Source organism: Haliaeetus albicilla, chromosome 21, assembly GCF_947461875.1.
Source record: "Haliaeetus albicilla chromosome 21, bHalAlb1.1, whole genome shotgun sequence".
Classification (NCBI taxonomy): domain Eukaryota; kingdom Metazoa; phylum Chordata; class Aves; order Accipitriformes; family Accipitridae; genus Haliaeetus; species Haliaeetus albicilla.
Genome location: NC_091503.1, coordinates 4,916,364 through 4,937,147, shown reverse-complemented (window position 1 = coordinate 4,937,147; position 20,784 = coordinate 4,916,364).

The following is a 20,784-nucleotide window of genomic DNA, read 5'->3' as shown; positions in this document are numbered from 1 at the left end:
AAAGGACACAGCAGAACTTGAATAAATGCATGAAAACAATAATCAGAAGTGTGAAACATCTTCAATACAGGTAATGACTAAGTGGAGTAAGACTCTCATCTGGCTCAGAGGGAATCCTGGGGAATTAAGATAAAGATGCCTAAACCCATAGGCAGCAGGGAGAAAGCACATAGAGATCAACCATTCCTCTTCTCTTTTAACATAAGAACTAAATGTCATTGAAAAACCTTGAAGGAGCAAGTTTCAAAACAGAGGTAGTGCTTCACTTAGGTGTTGTGAACTAGTGGAATTCCTTGACGGGTGAATTTGTGGACCCAAAGTTTACCTGGTTTGAAGAGAATACTAGTCAAGTTCATGCAAGGGAAACTCCTCAAGAATTACTATCTGTCCAGAAACCACATCTAGCTCATGTCTTTTCCAGGATATTCAAGGAGTAAGAGTCATTTTCCCCCACCTCTGTCAGCCAATCTGGAAGCTGGTAATAGACAAATTTGTCTGAGACATCTCTCCAGAGACCAGCAGCAGCCAAAAAAATGTCTTTGGTGAGTATCAGGAGAGTAGAGAGATTTTGATACATAATGCTCTAGGACTGAGGCAAGGATGTTAGAAATCTGGATTTATGATAAAATAAGTCAAAAAAATTAATGAACTCTGGGGATATTAAAATGTTCTGTTACGTCAAGGGGAGATCAGGCAAGTCCCTGGAGAAGTACTACTATATGCTTGTCCTGTCCTTATATTCTTTGCAGTAGACATCTATTACCGCCTACAGCAAACTGAGCTAGAGGCAACTTTCTGACCTGCTACCAGTATTTTGTTTGCTCTGACCTCTGTTTTTATGGCATCATGCAAACAGGCAGTGTTAGGGCTTAAAGCGCATCCCCCTGCTCCTGGGGATTTGGCTGCCTGGGCTTATGGCCAGCTTAAAGAGAGCACAGCTGCTGACTTTGAAATCTGCTGTGAAGAAAACTAGAAGAAGCCTCAGCAGATGCTGCCTCTCCTTCCCTTGGGAGCTGCTTTTAGCTGTGACTGTCGCCCTTGGCCTCTGCCTGAGCTACGTTGCAGTTGTGTTATAGCCATGCCCACCCCTGGCCACGTACCCCATTGATTAGGACTCCTGACCCTGACCCACAGACTGACTGCCCAGTGCTCCCCAGGACCTCTCTTGTCACCGTGACTTCACCCAGTGATCACTGGCTCCCAGCTGTCCCTTGTCCTCAGCCCCAGCCCTGCTCCCCTTAGCTTGTTGGGGCATGGTGGGACTGCACCCAGCCAGGGATAGCACAGCCCTGCCAGCCTGTGGGCACCTACCCTGCCTGGGTGCAGTCGTGCACCTACCATGCCCTACCCATACCATGGGCCATGCTGTAGCCCGACACAGAGCAGAAGTGCAGAATTTTGATCAGTATCTTCTGCTAATATCCACCTCGTGTCAGAAGAACACATCAATAAAACATGAGGAATCTGAACAGCCAGGATGCCTGCGACAGCATCTTTTGTCTTTAAAAGACAGAGTATCTCCTAGCACACTGTCATAATTCAGAAGAGCTTCATCTGTATAGAGATTTCTACTGTGAAATTCTACTGATTGCATAATACAACATTTCCTTTTGGAATTGGCAGCTAAAATATATAAAGCCCTTTATCACGGGAGACTTCTGTCCAAAGTTAGTATACAGGAGAAGTGGAAAAGAAGGCTAAATACAGGCTGTTCTCTTCTTCGCTGTGCTTTCAGAACAATGATGTTTCCCATTCCTGTCTCTGCAAGAAACACTGTGAGAAATAACTCAAACTGTCTGCTCTAGTAGGATAGCAAAATTGCAAAGCTCTGGCTCCGAACACGAGTGTAAAAGTACACTGAAAGCCATGAAAAAAAGAGGGAAAGGGCCAAAAAACACCCTCAGTTGACATTTTCTTTACTGTTTGGTTCATTGCAGTAGATATTCCCCTAAATAATATATTGCATTAAATTATAAAGTACTACAGGTTTCAAACTATTTGATCATTCTTTCTGGTTTGTATACCTGTGGAGTTCATTTATTTGATTTTTTCCATAGTCATGAAGATTAGAATTTTCCTTTTCAGTTTTAACGTGGGAACCTTAACTCATTTAGTCAGCTGATTCCAGGAACTGAGGTTTTAAAAGTAGAACATTAAACACTGAAAAATTAGCAATAAAGCTCTAAGAGTTGGCAACTGTTACCATTGCAAGGACTTTTCTTTTTAGCTCTTAAAGTTTTACAATTCTGAATCAATACATTTCAATGATGGAAACAGTAGAAGTCTTCTGATACTGCCTCCCAAAACCTCTCCTCTTAAAACTAGAATCCCCATAAAACAAGTCAAAACAGCAAAAAGAGCAACAGCTTTTGTGCAGGATAGCAGTTACATGTACATGTACTTTATTCCTGATCAGACACTTCACATTTCTTATTTTCCCCACTTGTTTTGCTCATTTACTTAATTGTATGTTACTGTGCATAATGAATATTGCTTTGTCCAGAATGTAATATTTCTAATGATCTAGAGCAACAGGCTCACTGTTGTTCTGCTGAAGTTATTGCAAGTTTTGCTGATGACCTATTGACTTCAGTGTCTGAAAAAATTAGGGGGTTTTCTGTCTTGGTAAAACAAGTTGTTAGCGTTGAGTCAATGAGTCTAGAGTTCAAGCAGATTTTGTCATTACAGCAAATTTAAAATATTAATTCTGTGAAGTCAGGTCTACATAAATTATAAAAATTAAAAGTTAAAATCGAAAACAACATGAACAGTTTCCAATTCACTCAAAAATGTCTTTTATATTCAAGAAAAATTGACTATTAGGAAGAGAATTGGAGAAAAAGAAAAAGTTCAAGATAGGCTTAATTTTAATATCTGGTAGTTTACATTAGAATGACTTTCACTTGAATTCTATCAAAATCAGAACAAGATTTCAGGTAAAGCTTCCTGAAATAAATGTATGTATGTAATTATGATAGATTACACAAAAGGAAAAACTAAGGTTTGTATCAGCAGACCTAAGGTTTCTATTAGCAGACCTTGTTCTCCTTCAGGCATTACTGCCGACCAGAACTGAGACATGTCTGGGCTCAGGAGAAGCTGCTGCTGATAACCCAGATGAGAAACACAGCTTTCTTTCCAGCTACACTTAGATGTGAGTTAACCTTTATTAGCACATTTCAGGGGAAGGTAAGCCTTCTGCCTGATGTTACTAGGTGATATTTGGCTCTTTCCTTCATCCTGCCTCTTGAGTTGAAATAAGAAAGATAGGCTCAACCTCTGGTGAGCATACCTGTGAAAGGTATTTAGCAACTAAGCTTACCTTGTCATCTCCCTGCAAGGAGAAATTCAGATACTTGACTTCCCATTTACAATGCCAAAACCTAAACATTATGCCCTCCAATAGTCTCTCTCTGCTAAACCACATACTAACAAGACTGAAGGTTTCTTTCCAAAGAAGCCCTGGAGCATTTTGGCTGATTTACATAGGGTCTGATTTCTTCACATGTAACAGAAATACCATAGTAATCAATCCACTAAGGGAGAAAAATTAAATATTCCCCCAACTACTCAACTTCTAAAGGATTCCAGCAGTTTCTGAATTTAATTACTGACAAGTTTAGATATGCTGGGAGATTCCAGGGCTGGTTTTATGCACTCTCCCTTGAACCTCTCTTGTCAGACTTTCTCACAGTTCTTCATAAATGAAGGCCCTGATTGTTTAGATTAAATTGGAACATGGTGTTTATGTCCATACAGTGTAGTACTAAACATAAATAAAGTCACATGAAAATTCTTGGTATGAGAAAAGAAGACAGATCTCCAATGTAACTCTGTTGTATCAGAGAGCACATAATTTCTCTTAAAATCCAAAAAAAATGTTGCTATTTAAGTCTAAACAAATCACTGCAATGTAGAAGAACATATAGGTTTATTCTTAATAAGGCACATGAGCCCTGATTCTTTTTACTGAGTATTCAGACAACTTATTGTGATACAAATAGGTTCAATGCTAGCCCAAAAGTCAAGGTCCCTACTCAGACAGCTGAACACAGCAAAGAACGCTGAACAAACTTGCACAAAGTTAGCTATATCAGTTGATGCACTTTCCACTCCTTCAGTTGGGGAATGTTTGTGTGTACACAGGACCTTTGAATTTGAACTCAGATTTCCCAGCTACACAGAGCTGGTGGACAGGCTGTTTCCCTTTTAGTTGCAACCTTTCTCAGCAGCTCCTGGCTTTTCAGCACTGTAGCCTGAAGTCAAATAAATTGTTCAAAGACAATGTAGCTGCACATTCACGTTCAGCTACAAAGGTCACATACTCGGGTTGCAGAGATACAAGAAAAAGGCTGAACAAGAGGTCGGTGGTTGGAAGAAAAGTTCTTGAAAATATTTTGCCTTTAAATTCATATCAGCATAGTCTCAGTAGAGCCACTTACCTTTTTTTTTGGTATTAAAAACATTTCTTAATGAAACACCTGAAGTTTCTTAAAATTAAAAAGTAAGATTATTAAAAAATTCTGTTTCACACACAAAACTGAACATTTCTCTCAACTCTTCCCAATGTCTTTATAGAACAGACATCTTTTTTCTTTTCCCTGTATTTACGTAAAAATGCTGAGCAGAGAAAGATCACAACTAAACAGATAGTCAACTGCAAAAATCCAAGAATGACTTCCTGATCCCTCCTCCATCAGTTCCTCCATTCTTACTACAACTGTGCTCCACACATCACCAGCAATGATGACACTTTGGTATCATATTTTATAATTTGAAACTCCAAGAAGATGCAATGATAAGCGGGAAAGTCAAGTGTTTATCTTAGGTGCTTGTTAAGTTGCCCTGATTGGTTAATAAACTGTCAGCAATCACATTATTACGTGGGAGATACTGAAAATACTAGGAATAAGTGTAGACATTTATGTAGCTTAAATATAGGAAGATTTAAAGGTATTACCCTTTGCTAATGCCTGTAGTGACCATTTCATTGTAATGGACAAGAGGTCTAAATGGATGTCTTTCAATGTCACTTAAGAGGGATTGTACCAAGCCTTAATTAAACAGGCACTTTCAACTTTGAAGAACCGATGAAGCATGCAGACACACACCCCAAAAGAAACCAAAACACATGACAGTATTTGGGGGTATATTTACAAGATGCTTGACATATCTGCTATAGGGTTTTACAAGGAAGCAAACAACAACTGAACACAAACGGAATTTTTGTTGCAAGAGTAAAACTTGAATTCTTTGCATTACCGACATTCCCATGAAGTCATGAGAACTCATAAGTCATTGCTGTACCTCCAAAGACCTACATTTTCACCCTATGACACTGTTTTAGCCTTGATCCACAAACAAGCCCCATGAATCTATCTGGAAGCATTGGAAGCATGCTCATGCATGTGTAAGCATGTTTTGGATTTAATGAGCAGTGAAAAATTAAGTGACAATGATGACACTTCAGCACAGTTTATAAACTGGTATTTGCGAATGTACATGCACTGTAGAGGCAGTTCTATACTATTATTTGAAACAAAAGAAAACAGGTATCGGTATGTACTTCCCCATATAAAAATACCTCATTTGACAGCCTTACTTAATGTTGTGTAAAAACACCATATTTAGAAAATAACACGTAACAGAGAACTACTCTGCAGAGGCAGCTACTCTCAGGAGCTAAATTTAGATGCAGAAGGCAAATCTTTCAGCTAGAGCTTACCTTGCACCAGAACTCATTCTCTGTTGGCTAGAAATGAAGATTTTTTAGGTTCCAGTTTTTTTGTGAAGCTGAACGGCTTTCAGCATGAAGATCTGAGCAGAAGACTAGAATTGAATAGCATGTAAAACTCCCATTTCACCTGTCACCTCTAGCTAGTTGGGTCCTCAGATACATCCCAAGATAATATGTTTAATATTTTAACACCATTAAAATTCAACCAGTATATGGCATGACCTCTCTTCACTGTGCTGTGCTGATGAGGCAAAAAAGGTAGCAGCTTCTCTCCACAGACCCTCATCATATAGGTTCCTTAGCTAGGCTTGAGGCTACCTGGTTCCCTCTTAAAAAAGGGGCATTAAACAGGCATTATCATGAAGAGGATAAAGCCAGAGCAGAAGATTAAGTATCTTAGCTTGAAATACATTAATTTTGTATAGAGGAGATGTAAAATTAGGGGAAGCAGAGTTGATACAGGTCACTGAGGTGGAAGGGGAAAATTTTAAAGGAGAAAAAAGCCATCTGTTAAAGTTAAGGACTGGGGAATGGAAGGGAAAAATACTATACAGATGGAAAAATGCACACACTAATGAAGGAGTTAACAAAAGGATTGGAAATATGGAACTGGGAAAGTATTTCCTACTGGGGATAGCTGGGGGGGATATTATTCTAATTCGGAGAAACACGCTTATGTTCCCTTTTCCCTTTTTTCAACCCAGCAATAAAATGAACCACTGGACATTTGCATTGTACTCATATGTAAATAGAGAAAACCCAAATGAACAATAAGGGAACCAAGTATATGCTATAGAGGGAATCCAAATTACCATGGCTAGGTACTTCAGCATATATAGGAAAGAATAAGTGAGGTAGAAGTCTTTCCTTAAACAAAAGAGTTTGGAACTCAGTATGATCCCAGTTTTGAAGCTATAACTAGGAGACCTGATCCTAGCATTGTAACCTATACTCAGCAACAATTTTCTTTAGAAGAGGTCTTCTTATGGACTGCTATAGAGGGGAACTAGACAAAATCTTAGCATAATCAAGCCTAAAAAAAGGTGCAATGGGATTTTATTCTATACCCAAGGGTACAGCAATATAAGAAAATAATAAAGGTGTTGGATGAAAGTGAGGTGGAACTCGTCACTAGGCACATACTACAGGAGAGCTCAGCTAAAAAAATAGGAATGGGTATTTGCAAAGACTACAGAAAGAGAGGTGTTTGTACATACATCAACAGAAGGCTTCCTTGTACAAAACAAAAGCAAGAAACAGAGACAGGAAGGAAATCACAGGGAATAGCTTGAGTAACAGCCAAAATACAGTTTCAGATCTGTGTAAATGTCAAGGTAGAGGACAGAAAGGGGGGAGAGCTCACATGTAGTGTTAAAAATCAATTCTCCAATCAAACAAAATAATGTGAGAAAGAGGAAAAAAGAGAGAGGAAGGGGCAAGTACTTCAAACAACAGCGTTACTCCCAAAAGATATACTTTCCACCTGTAAAAATAAACCCCAAAGTCCTAGCAGTGCCAATAGGTATGACTAACAAACTGCAAACATTAGCTGAAAGAGGAAAAGTGTAATATGATAAACAAAACACAAGGCACAGGAAGAAGAACATTCAGAGTAAAAAGTGGTCAGGTGGAGAACATGCTCCCAGATGAGAATTTAGTAATCTCTTCGTCTTTCAGTTCCTAGATGAAAATGGGTGAACAAAACGTTAGAACAGAGGAGGAGGAAGAGACACTGGCAAATACTCTTTCTGCCATTTTCACTTAAGATAATGAAGACTGAAGGAAATGAAATGACTGCCAAAGGCAGCAATTAATGCAAGCAGGAAAATTATTTTTAAAGGAACATAAATAATATTAGAAGGAAGCAGACTGTGTGAAGCTTCTTAGGTGTCAGAGACTGCAGCAGATTCATTAATTTCCTGGCTTCCTTTTTATCAATGCTTACATGGCACTATTTTAAAGCTTTGCTGGCTAACTCTTCCAGTCCTGCAACTCTTTTGCATACAGAATTTGTCAGATACCAGGAAAAAAAGAAAACAGCCTCAAAAATTATAACACCATTTCTCATAAGAAACTTGTTTTATTCCTATGATCATAACAAGGAAGCCTTACTGCAAGGTGAGAGAAGGACAAACCAGTAACTATAAAGTGAACATTTATCACCTGACTATGGTGGCTATGGTGCTGCCCTCAATAATAAACAAGACACATAGAAACAGCCGTTTCTACAAGATCAGATTATGCATGTTGCACAGAAACATCAACCACAGCAATTCTTGTGGAGTGCTTGCGTGGGCGTGCTATGCTCAATGTATCTTTCTGATTCTGTACCCTTGTCCAATATATAGCTGCTGGTATGGTGGAGCAAAATCTAAATACGGAAAAGAAGAGTTAAAGGCAAAGTACTAGAGATAAAACAAAATTTAAAATGGAGGCAGAAAACTTCTTGTAACAGATCTGCTTTTTAGACTTTCAGTGTTCAGCTTTCACCCCTGGTCAGAAGGTGAAGCACACTGAAAAATCCTTCTCAGGCTCATTCATACCATAATCAGCAAATACCTTCATGAAGAACATAAGGCCAATTTATGTTGCTAGTCAGTAACCATGGTCGGTATCAGAACCAGACTATACAACTCTTTTTGAAGTGTAACTAATTCGAGGCAAGGATTTTTGACAATGAACTCTTTGGATTAACAGGGAATGTTAGGCCATTGACTCAGTACGTCTAAGGTTTCATCCTTCTTACATAGGAATGTGTATGGTATAACATTTTTTCCCCTAATTCTCATTTCAGTAGGTGATTCAAACGGTTTCCTTGTGATGATCCACTGGGTGATCCACTAGGTTTCCAAATGGTAAAGAAAGGTTAAGAAAAGGAGGGTGACAGTTTTGACACTACCTTCAGAACTGATGAAGGAGGTTGCCGACCTGAGGTGCACATTTGGACTATCTCCCCATCTGACCTAAATTAGGAGCTCTTTCTGACAGCTGGGAGAAAGTCTGTGAGGAAGCTGAAACCTGACCTTTTCAAAACATTTGGGACTTAAGAGGAACAAAACCTATGTTTTCTTGAATAGGAGTTTACATATATGCTTTTTTCTTTACAAGTGTAGGCATATAAATTGCCCAGGAACTAACAACCCAGTAGACTATAAAATCAAGTTTTGAGGCTTCCAAGAAAAAACTCATGACAAGAATAATCTCAAATGTTTTCTCTTCTTTTTCTCACTGAAATGACTATAGGTAGAGTTTGGGGGCTCTTTAACCTAAAAATCCCTTTAATTTTTGAAAGACACTCTGCTTGTGTGCCCATTTTTGAAAATTCATATCAAAACCTGTAAAGAAGACTGTATAGACTTACCTTCACTTTTGAAAGAATATGAGGGAGTTAAAAAGAAATTGCTCAGAAAATCCTACTGTGCAGTTCAGATGGCACGTGGGCATGTTCACAAGCTTGGTTGCTTACACATATTTCCTCAGTGAAGAAATCAGATTGAGACTCACCATAGGTTTCCTAGCATGATGCATTTCTATATTTTGAGAAGGTTGGCTCTGGCACCACTGGAATGGCTGCATTGCAGACATAAGGCATGCCCCAGTACAGGTCCAGGTCTGGCCATTTTTAAAGCAAAAGATAAAAGGATGCAATCCTTTCCTAGAAAAAGGAGTACAAGCTCTATTGTCAACTACTGTGAAGAAAACTCAGCCTTAAAATCCTACAAGTGAGTTATAGAACCACTCACTGCCAAGTTTAATTACAGGCAGAATGAACTGTATGTGATGGAAAAGAGGAGTTTAATTTTCTGCCTCCTTTCCCTTCATACAGGCACCAACGGATGATATCCGAATATGATATGGTGGCTTTCTACACTTGCTTTTTTGCCAGTAAGAAGTAAAATATAATTATACAAAGCAGAGAACAAACATGGGGTAGAGATGGAGGTGAATCAAGACTTTCCACCCTAAACAAAAAAAAATCTCTCAGATCCTCTGCAATCACATACAAAAGTTAAGATAAAGACACTCTGGAAGGTCCCTTTCCCAGAAAAGGCACACAGTAGTTGCTGCTACTACTATCCAGTGAAAGGCTGAATTGTGTCTCCTCATGAAACTGTTCCTTGCATACCACCTCCCTTCCCCTACTCCTCCTCAGCAAGAGGAAGAACATACTAAACTTCATCTAACACCTCTGATGAAGTATGCTCATTTACCTGCAGGTGCCTCATTCTGATTTACTTTACCTGACCTTGTTGTCCCAATAAGGGCTTGTCCAATGCCTAACAGCTGTAGTACCTGGGAAATTCTGCTGGTGGTTGAAAAAGGATAAATGACCTCTCCTAAACCTTACACAATAACAAAAACATTGTCCATGACTCATCTCTGTCTGAGCATAATTTGGTATCATACAGAACTGAAAATGAACATTTAGGGCACTATTTTGTCTTTAACAGCAGTTGAGCATCCCCAGGAAAAGGCAACCTACTATGGGAAAGTAAGGATCACAGGGCTTCAGTCTCTTTTTCATCTCTGGCTGACATGTTCCAAGTCATATGGCTTTGTACATTCTTACTGATCTCCATCAACATGTCTCTTTGATGTTTAAAGTCTCAGCTGGAGTCACATTTGTAAGCCAACAACTCGTTTCAAAATATTTATGTCCTTCAACTCAAAGTTCAAAACAGGGCAAGATTCTTTTTGTATAATCGCTTAGAGCAAGCACAGTATTTCTGTTACACCAGTTCGAGGAACAGGCATGACGTGTATTTTAAGACACTATACCTCATGTAACTTTTGGCACTGGTGTTGAAGAACTATAACCTTTTAGTAAAGGAGAACAATGTGCTCAGGGCTTCTCATATTAAGCCAGTCTTGACTGTACTGAAATCAACTTCAGTAGTCCATAAGTTCTCCATTAGGAGAATCAAACTATAACAACACTCTAAAAATGGAAATTGTGCACACAGTTTACTGTGACTCCAATATATACATAAACCATCTGTGAATAAAATCCAATGGAATGCAATGGTTATTAAGTCAATAGGGTTCATGAGGCATTTATCTTAAATAATTTAATAAATAATGGCATCCTTTCTCCAGAATTTTTTAAGCTATATGTACTTTCTCTAGCAGGAGAGAAAATGGTGAATTTCAGTTTATAGAGCTCAATGTGGAGCATCGATTTTATGTATATCACTACAGATTTTGTTTTGCAAGACTTAGATTTATGGTTCCAGTGCCCTTCTGCTTCCTAGGTATTCTTGGCAAGATGCTGAAGCCCCATCAGGATGTCAGTTCTTTGGCTAGCTGATCCAGAGAGAGGGTGTGAGACAGATAGAGAGGAGGAGCAGTTCCTTCCCTTCTCACCAATTTACGTAGCTCATTCTGTCTGGGCTGGAGGGCTCGAGCCAGCTGCTGCAGAAGAGATGTCGACTGCCATAAAGATACACCCCAAATCATTCCATAACCCATATTCCAGATACCCCTGTTCTCAAAGCAAGAGTCAAATTGAGGATTATATTAAACATGGGTGGCAGTTTCAACCTCTCTGCAGCTGAGCCTGACTGCTGCTGCTGCCTTCTCTTTCTCATTTGCATCCTCCCATCTGTTCTTGCTTCATTTCCTGCCACCCCACACAAATTATTACACTCCTTTCTCAGTCCTCCTCCATCTCTTTCCTTCTCCCGTTACAGCTACTGTCACTGCCTTCTCACTTGCCCCTGCCTTTCCCAGGCTGTCACATTCCTTCCTCCTCTTCCAGCTTCAGCCATCACAAGTCCTTCCTTTCCTTGCTCTGCCTTGCCTCTCCCCACCAGCAGCTGTGGCAGTACCGGAACAGAGAGCACGACCACAGAGCTTTCTCAACCTGCTGACTTTATTACAAATCTGCCCCCTGCCCAAATAGAGCAGAAATGTGGCCATCTATAAGCCTTGTGTGACATTACATTGCACTTTCATCTCCCATCAAGCATACATATAACCTTGGAAACAGTGGTATAGATAAAAGAAGTCTCATTTAAACAATTTTTTTTTCTTTTGTATTTCGGTTAATTGTTCTTTCATGCATTGCACAATGAAAGAAATCTTTGTGCATTCTCTTAGCCCCAGGAATTTTGCAGAAAATTCTGGTGACTTTCTGGCTACGCTATTTGAGGAACATGGGAAATTACCAAGGGAACTCCCATGGAAATTATCTTTCAATGTTTTCAACTTTGTATATCAGAGAACAGTGCACCACACACAACAAAACTAGTGGGATACAGCTGCTTCACAAAAGACATGCCTTCACACTTTCTTCCCTATATTAACTCTATTAAATGGCAAGTAGAAAATACCTATGCAGTTTATGATGAACCAGCAGAGAACATCATGACCACTGAGGTGCCAAAGCAGCTCCAGGTATACTACAAAGACCACTTTACATTGAAACCATGCACTACTTTTACAAGGGGTTGCCTTAGAAGACTGCCCAGGTGATTAAGGGATTACCCTGCCAAACTACGAGACAGAGCTTTTAACGACAGAGAAAACTAAGCTGACAACTACAATGCTGTGGTTTACTCTAAAGCTTGATATATTTTCTGCACTTTTTTTATTATTTGACAAATGTAAACTCTTTAATGCAAAGCATAGGAAACCATATTCCAATCAGTCTTTCCCTGTACCTATGCTTGACCAAATGGGGACCACCTCTCTCTCAACTCAAACCTTGTCCCTTACATCTATATACTTTCACCCAACTGCAACAATCCACAGAGAAATTCACTTTTCAGGGCGTGCTTGTGCTTCACTCCTGTTGCACCCATGTCCTTAATGTCTCAAAAGGAATGGCATGACACTTTCACAAAACCACTGTGAAGCCAATGGGGAATTTTGTCCATAAGGTATTGTAGTGGAAGAGAATTTGTGAGGATGTACAAGATCTACTTGACTTACATGTCTCTGTGTCCTTCTCTAGCAATGACAAGTCAATTCGGTGCGGAAAATGATCTTTAAGAAAGAATTGCTGTGATGCAAATTGACCCTGCTTTATTTCAGGCAGGCTCGTTACTATCTTGTGAGTGATCAGATGAGAAGGTCCAGTGAATTGATGCTCTGTGGAACAGGTTACAAAAATCCAGAGAAGAAATGGCTCTGCTTAAGGGACTTTTTTCCCTCTATGATCTGCAGCATTACCCCTCGTCTGTGGGGGCCTAAAGATTATTAGGGAAAGCCAATCAGCTTACAATCCAGGGGTCCATTCCATACCAGGATTTTTTCCTGCTCACTGAAAAAGGTTGAAAACCACTGCTCTAGACCCCTTACAATCACATTTTCTCTGTGTGATTGCATTCTGCCAGAACAGCTACATAAGAGGATTTAACTATATTTTCACTAAAGGAAAGAGCAGCAACTTCAAGTGGCAGAGAAAACTCGCTTCTCTGTACTGCCCTATATCAATGTGTCACTATTCTTACCCACCTTTACCATTAACACCCCCTGGCTTCAGATAGGACCTGGCAAGAGTGGGCTGAATCCACCTACACAGATCTCCAGCAAGTTTACCGGGATTTCCCACACTGAATCAGGAACTGAAAATGTATGTGATGTGTACAGCTGGTTGTATTTATAGGTTACGACTCCTCTGACTGACCAACCATACATTTGGGGATTTTGTTGTTATGGAAGCTACTCAACTCTCTTTGCTTTATACTAGGTGTCAAGGAGGAAAGTTGTACTTGTAGAAATACGATAGCGTAAGCATCTAGACTGAAAGCACAAAAACAGGTCTATTGTCATAGGGTAGCCTTGAATTAGGCCCACAAAAAATAATTCTCCTACTTCGCATCTTGAATTGTTGCTTTGATTTCAAGTGGGGAAGAGGGGACTCACATGCATGACATAATTTGGCTATGTATGCTCAAAAATGAATTTATTCTGGCTATTTACTTTGTACACAGTTTTGTATAGGTTTATTTTTATATCTGTGACATCTTTATTTTCTGTTGGCTCTTTCTAAAAACAATAAGCCCTTCCTGTGCTTTTGCAGACTATTGTTAATAAACAACTCTCCTTTTGGTTTTAAAATTACCTTTTGGACAAGGAACATTTGTCCTACATAACAACCAGTAAATTAAAGAGGATGTTGACCAGAAGATACATCTGTGTATAATATATTATGGCAAGTTTGCTAACTCCCTACATAGTGATTTCTCTACTATTTTACAAGTGTAGGCCACAAGTCATTCTGGGGTGCTCAAGAAGTCAGAAACTTCTCAAGTGCCAAATTTTCCATGAAAATTACAACAGGCAGCTGAAGTTTTAGGTAGATCTGGACATTCCCCACCTCCCGACCTCTTTTTCCACATTGGTTTATGGCCAGATTTTCAAAAGAGCTCAACTACAGTAGTAGACCATTTTGAAGACCTGACCCAAACCTTTAAAAATCTTGGAAGCTTAAAAAACCCACCTCAGAAACCTGGAAATCCAGTCTGTGTTCAGTACCTGACCTATTGTTCCAGGCTATCTCTTTTTTTAAGTTTTCAAAATCTCCTGCAAGATCTTAAGAAACCTGTTCAAACTGCTTCTGCACAAGTCCGACCCCACTCAAATATATGGGATCCTTAAAATAGTTGAAGCAAATCGCAGAGGGATTTTTTAGCCCAAGAGATGTTTGTGAAAGACTATTCTTCAGAATATTTCTGTTTCCTACCTCCCCCGTTTCCATCCCTCCATTCTTCCACTTGCATTATTCCTCAGCTAAACTACATGCTGCTCTTCTCCTTCTCCAGCTCACTTTCCAGCTCCATTAAGAAGAAGTCCTGTATGCTCTCAGGTTTCGACAGCTGATGTTACAGTCCTGCATTCCCACTTATTTGTGGAAAGGGTTGAAAGAGACAATTCTGCTTGGTTGAATATGGTGAGAAAGAACGGTTTGTTCTTCCTCTTCTATTCTCCTTCCTGTCCAAGTGGAAGTGGATAGGCATCCCTGATCCATGCTTTGTGCTTGTTACAAATGGTGTCCCAGTTTTTCCATTTTGAAAACTGCAGGGTTTTTGAGCAGGAAAAGAAGAAGAGACATGAAGGCAGCCCTCTGCTTAGAGGAGAGTCAGAGGGTTATGAAACATCTGGAGATCACTTGTGTTGCTGGACGAGGAAAGTCTGAAAGAGAGACAGCCTATGAGCAAAGACAAGACGGGTAGGTAATAAGCTGAGAGAGCAAAGCAGGTTGTAGATCTCCAGAAGCAATTATATTGCCTTTGAGAAGCACATAGAGCAAACAGAACGTGCAAGACTGGTGTCACAGGTAATAGAGAAATCAAGTGGTGAGCCCGGATGAGAAGACAAGGTACTCTCTGGCAAATTCCACAGGCTTGTACTCAGTGGTTGTCAGCACACATATAGACCAGAAGTAACAGCACAGATACTAGCCTTGGAAACCTGGCCGTTCGGTGCTGCTATCAAAATCACAGTGGTTTCTTGCTGACTACTAGAAAGTAGCTTCTGAAAGGTCTGTACCCTCTCATCCCAGCAAGCCTGAGCAGGGGGTGAGCCCTGGCAACATTTCAGGAACTAGAACCTACAGCTTTATACCTGTCTGTGACCTTTCAGCACAAAAACCCAGCTTAAAATATCTGCCACGGCTTGTCACAACATACCCTATGATACCTTACCAACAGTATAACAGTAGTCAGTCAGCAGTAGCATTTTATCAAGAACCTTTTTCAAACCTAACTAGTTGCGGGGGGAAGGGGAGAGGGAGGCTGCAAGAAAATAGTACATTTGCATTTTTTATTTTATTTTAACTATCTTTAAATACATTCATCAACTTTTTACTTTTTCCAGTTTTGCTAGTCCTGTCCCGAAGTGCAACTTCCCTGGTACGGGTTATCAGACCCTGTGCTGTGGAGTCTAAAAGTGTTTGCAGAGATAAAAGTCGCAAATACAGACAAGCCCAGAACACTCCAGTGAAAACTGGAGAGTTATATGGGAAAAACAAATGAAACCTGAAGAGATACATAAGAAGGACATGCACTGTTTAAACATCTCTTGGCCCTTTTCTGTTGATAGTTTCTGAAGCTCCATCAAACTGCATGTGGTCTAATAACAAAAGTAGAACGCCCACATCCATGTCACAGCTTAAAGAAAATAAAGCTCCAGCTTCATTTCTAGTGAAGCCAGCTTCACTTCATTTCTTCACGGAACACTCCCCTGCTGAGGTCAGTCAGCTGATACATTTAGACTGCACCTACAGAAGCAACTTAAACAGGCCAAAGCTTGGCCTCTGGCACTGAGATGGCAAGTGGTACAGTGTGACTCCCCTTCAGATGGCTAAGCTTTCCCTTCCCCATACACAGCTGGATGGCCTCATCCATATGGCTTTGCCAAGAAAAGTCCTCGGCATATGGTCCTCCCCAAAGGATGTCTAGAAGCATGTTAGCAGCCATGGGTCAAACAGGAACGTGGTCACAGTTATGCACTATCACGGGCCAGTGCCTGAGCCTTGGCACTGTTTAGGTGACCAGCATGCGTGTAGCCTTGTATTCTATAAAAAGAAGAGCACCAGGAGCCCAGCTGAAATGTGATGCAAGGGGGAAAAAGCAAGAATCAGTAGAAATTGATTCTGGTCAATTCAAAAACTGAGGGGAGATGAGCTGTGAAACACAGGGATGTTCTTTCCATTATTTGCTCTTGTGACAGTCTCGCTGTCATCATCCTACCATACACACCAAGATCCAAAAATCAAAACAAACCAGGGCCAAATGCACAAATGGGTTTTGGCAATCTGTCACATACCTTGCAATGAGTGCATTTGTCCCATGAAAAATATTCTGCCTGATGCAACAAAACTCTTTCCTCTAAGGGCTTCTGTTGCCTTGCCCCTGTCAAATGCTTTCAATGAAAGTAAGATGGGGCCAAAGGGGAGAAACAAACAAACAAACAAACAAAATAATGAAAAAAGACTATTGAGGCCATCTATCCCTAAGACTTCTAGAAAGTTAAAACCAAAGTTCTTATTTGTCATTGAATACCTGCAATCAGCTTAGGCCACTTGCCTTTAAAAAGTATGGGTTTTTTAAATGTTGAAAGCACCAATTCCCAAAACATTCCCTGTTAAGTTCATCTGATGGAAAGGAGTTTGATTATATCAAATGGGCCCTACATCAAGGACAGTAAACCATCCTAGGATAAGTCTGGAATTAAATTCTAAAGCCTGCACACTAGTGTAAAACCTGGATACTCTATATAATGGTGGATCAATTATCTAAGAGGTAAACTGCTTTAAATAGCTGAACTTTTCAAGGGGAACAGAACAGAGGGAATAGTGCAAGGGACAAAGTTTCATGGTTATATCTGGTTTAGGTAGCACCTTTTTATCTGTGACTTCTCAGTCATAATCAATTCTCAGAAAAAGTTCTCACTCCATTTCATACACAGTGAACCTGGTCCCAATTTGTACCCTCTGTTAGATTTGTGTGGTACTGTTACCAAACAAAACAGATATCCTAGGACCAAACAGCTTATTGCTTTTGGAAAACAGCATCTGGACCTGGTCTGCAAATACAATGAAGGCACAGAAATAAACAAAGAGGACTCAGGAGTGACAGACTCAGGCTATGAAACAGAAACAATCTGACAAGGTCAATAGAAATGGTGCTAGGAAGGCACTGAAGACATCATTACACTAGAAGTTAAATGCTGAGCTGTTCATTTAGTGGTTATTCCATTAGTGCATAGATTGGAAATAAAAGTTTTTCAAATGACATTATGTTTAGGAGTAAGCTTTGTTTTACCCAAAAGTGCACTGTCAGGTATCATAAAAATGCCCTTCCTCTTGAGGCTTTTTGGCCTCTGGCAAATCAGAACCAGACTGCTGTAGCATAACTACAGCCAAATATATTTAGAGGTCTTAAGAAAGATTTGCACCTACGAATGACATTAAACTCATCTGGAACAGAAATTTATTTATTCTAAGTGAAGGGATACAGAATAAAATGCTCTTGAGACACACAAAGTTTTTATTCACTCCTTTGATTCAGCATCTTAAGGTTAGCCATGGCAGGTGCTGACACTATTTCTTTCTTTCTTCATGTGCACAACCAGCTCACATATAGTTTCCTTCATTAATGGGGAAAGATTATCTCCTTAAGCAATGACTTCTCTCTTATTGACATGGCTTTTTTTTTTTTTTCTTGCATACTGATTCGGTGGATTTAAATGAAACTATTCCCCCATACAACACTTTTCCTCATTTCAACCCCAGCTAAAGTAATGGATCCTATACTTTAAGTTTTTTCTGAAACTCAGACTGAAGTTTTCTTTTAATAAATTTATTATCATCAGTTGTTATTATAATTGTCTTATTAATTCCTCTGTAAGATGCTGCTGTGTTTTATTTGTGACCTTGACCCACTAAGTTTTGGAGATGAGATTTTCTCTTTTCTTACTGGCTTAGCCAGAATTTTTCTGAACAGTTTTCCATTTACCATAGAACTGTCACTTTTCAAAGACTCCCAAAGAAAGCATGGGTGTTTTCAGTATTAAAACTGGTGATCCTTTCTTTGAAAGTTACGTTTTAGAGCAGAAACTACAAAGGGACAAGGTAATGGCCTTTGTATCAGGAAAATGTGCTTTGCAAATATGCATTCAAATGGATTGTGCTACAAGCCTTCTGGTGCTGGGGGAATCATCCAGTTTTGCATATGTACTGCAGAGATTAATTAAGGTTCAACAGTTAAAACTGCTGTTCCACTCACATTTTCCAGGGATAATGCAACACCTTCTTTTCCACACCAGCTTCCCATCACGTGTTCCAGATCCCAAGTAAGGGACAGGAATCTACTTGACTCCTACACAAAGGAAGAATAAAAGATAGGATAAGCAAGTAGATGTGGCAAGAAGCAGTGTCAGGAGGAGTAGCAAAAAGGTGGCTAAAAGCAGCGAACCTGCAAACCAGTGAAAAGATGCCCTAAAGGACAGGTGAGACAGATTTGATGAAGTATGTGAGCATGGAGCTGACTGGGCAAAGATACCAGGACACAAAACTGTGAGAGATTCAGCAGAGAGCCAGGGGGATAAGGAACAAGGGACTAGAGGCCAGGCACAGAGTGAAGAGATGGAGGTGACAGAAAGGTGAGAGTAATGTTGTCAGAACAATGTCGTAGAGCTCTTCCCAAAGACAAAATGCCCATGTTTGTGAGAGTGGTGAGGACCTTACATGTGAAGGAAGGAACAAAACATGAATGTGGTCCTCTTTTGACCATCTTTTTGTGCTTATGGACAATTACAGGATCAAAATTCAATGTGATCTTACAGACAACAAAAATCATAACCTAAGTGAGAATATAGTCCAGTGCCCGAGCAGATGAGCATTTAAAGAGAGAACATATAGAACTACACAGACACAGAACGAAAACAACAGATTGCAACGTGACTCTAGAAAACAGGAAACAAAGAGGAGCAGACTGTTACAGTAGTTACAGGCAAAGGGTGTCTTATACTGAGGTGACATCCCACTACGTCAGCAGCAGGCAGGGAGGAATCTTAACGCTCCTGAGCATTTTACTTCATTAAAAAATCCAGTTACATGAAAGACTCCTTTTTCTATCAATCAAGAACCTGCAGAACAATGGGTCAGAGCTTTGGCAAACTACACAAAGATGACTGATTCATGCAATTACCAAACTCTACAGGCTGAACTAATTTGCGATAGAATAATGACAGGACAAAAATCCAGGCACTCAAATGAGAATGCTTAGAGATCCCATTAACTGTACAGAGAACTAAAGACATGTGCACAACTAGTGAACAAGCTCACATCCAAATAGAGAATATAAGCAAAGCAGTCACAAAGGTATTTCAGAAGGCAGAGCAAGTAAGGCATGAAAACTTACTGAAAATTCGACAAAGGAAGGCATACGAACACAAAGTAGAAAAGATGAACAAAATCCAAAGACCTATGGTTATTGTGGGAAAAAAAATTATAATAATGAAATGTCTTTATATGGGGTAAATAAGCAAAAATTCTGACAAGACAAGTCATTATGCAAAGGATTACAGACAACAAAAAAAATGCCCCCATATTGAGAAAGTAAGCAGTGACTCAGAGACCTTTGCATGTATGTGACATCACTGCAGTGCAAAACAGCAAAAAATAAATGGACTGTGAAGTTCAGACTAGCACCAGATGCAAAGACAACGCAGCAGAACACAATAAGAAATGGAATGCAAATGAACAGTAGGCATCAATGTGTGTGAAAGGCTCAAAGACCTCTTCAGAAGTGTGCACGAAGAGAAAGGAAAATAGCAGAACCAAATTTTAAATTATTTTATAATATAATCAAAAGAAATTTTAAATTCCCTGATAATATAATCACAGTACCATGAGGCTGAGTAAATTAAGAGCAGAATATCAAGTAAGAAGTAGAGACAGTGAAAGTTCAGGTAGTACAAATGTTAGAGAGACATTTAGCGAAAGGAAGAGAGTTATTAACCCCAGCACATTAAACCAAAATTACAGATAACTCCTATGAGAAACACACAAATAAAAATCATACCCTGTGTGGCCAGTGCATTATTGCATCCATGCAGTGAAGGACTGGAATTTTAAGGCAAGACATTAACTGAGAGTTGCTCAGAGACAAAAAATGATCAGGTGCCCACTCTTAAGACAATAAAAAGTTGTTAATATCTTTTTTTACCTGCTTTTAGTGTCACACATTATATAGCACAATTTCAAAAAGTAGCATAGGATAGGCATCAGGAAGCCAAACACATACATTTAAAATTAAAAGAAAAATAATAATAAAAAAATAGTTTACATCTAACTGCTTACAGTTAAAGAACCATTACCTGATACACTAAAGCAAAACTCTTCTTAATAAAATCAATACCTGTTACCAAGTGAGAACAGCTATCTCAGCAGTTCTATGCAGTAAACCAGTCTTTTTTGCAGTTACCAGCATAGAAAATGATTAGTGCACATTATACGGTGCATAGGTTGCGCTCTTTCACTTGGAAGCTCGGAAAGCATCCAGGAATGAGCAGGAGACAGTGAAGGACTATGGGGC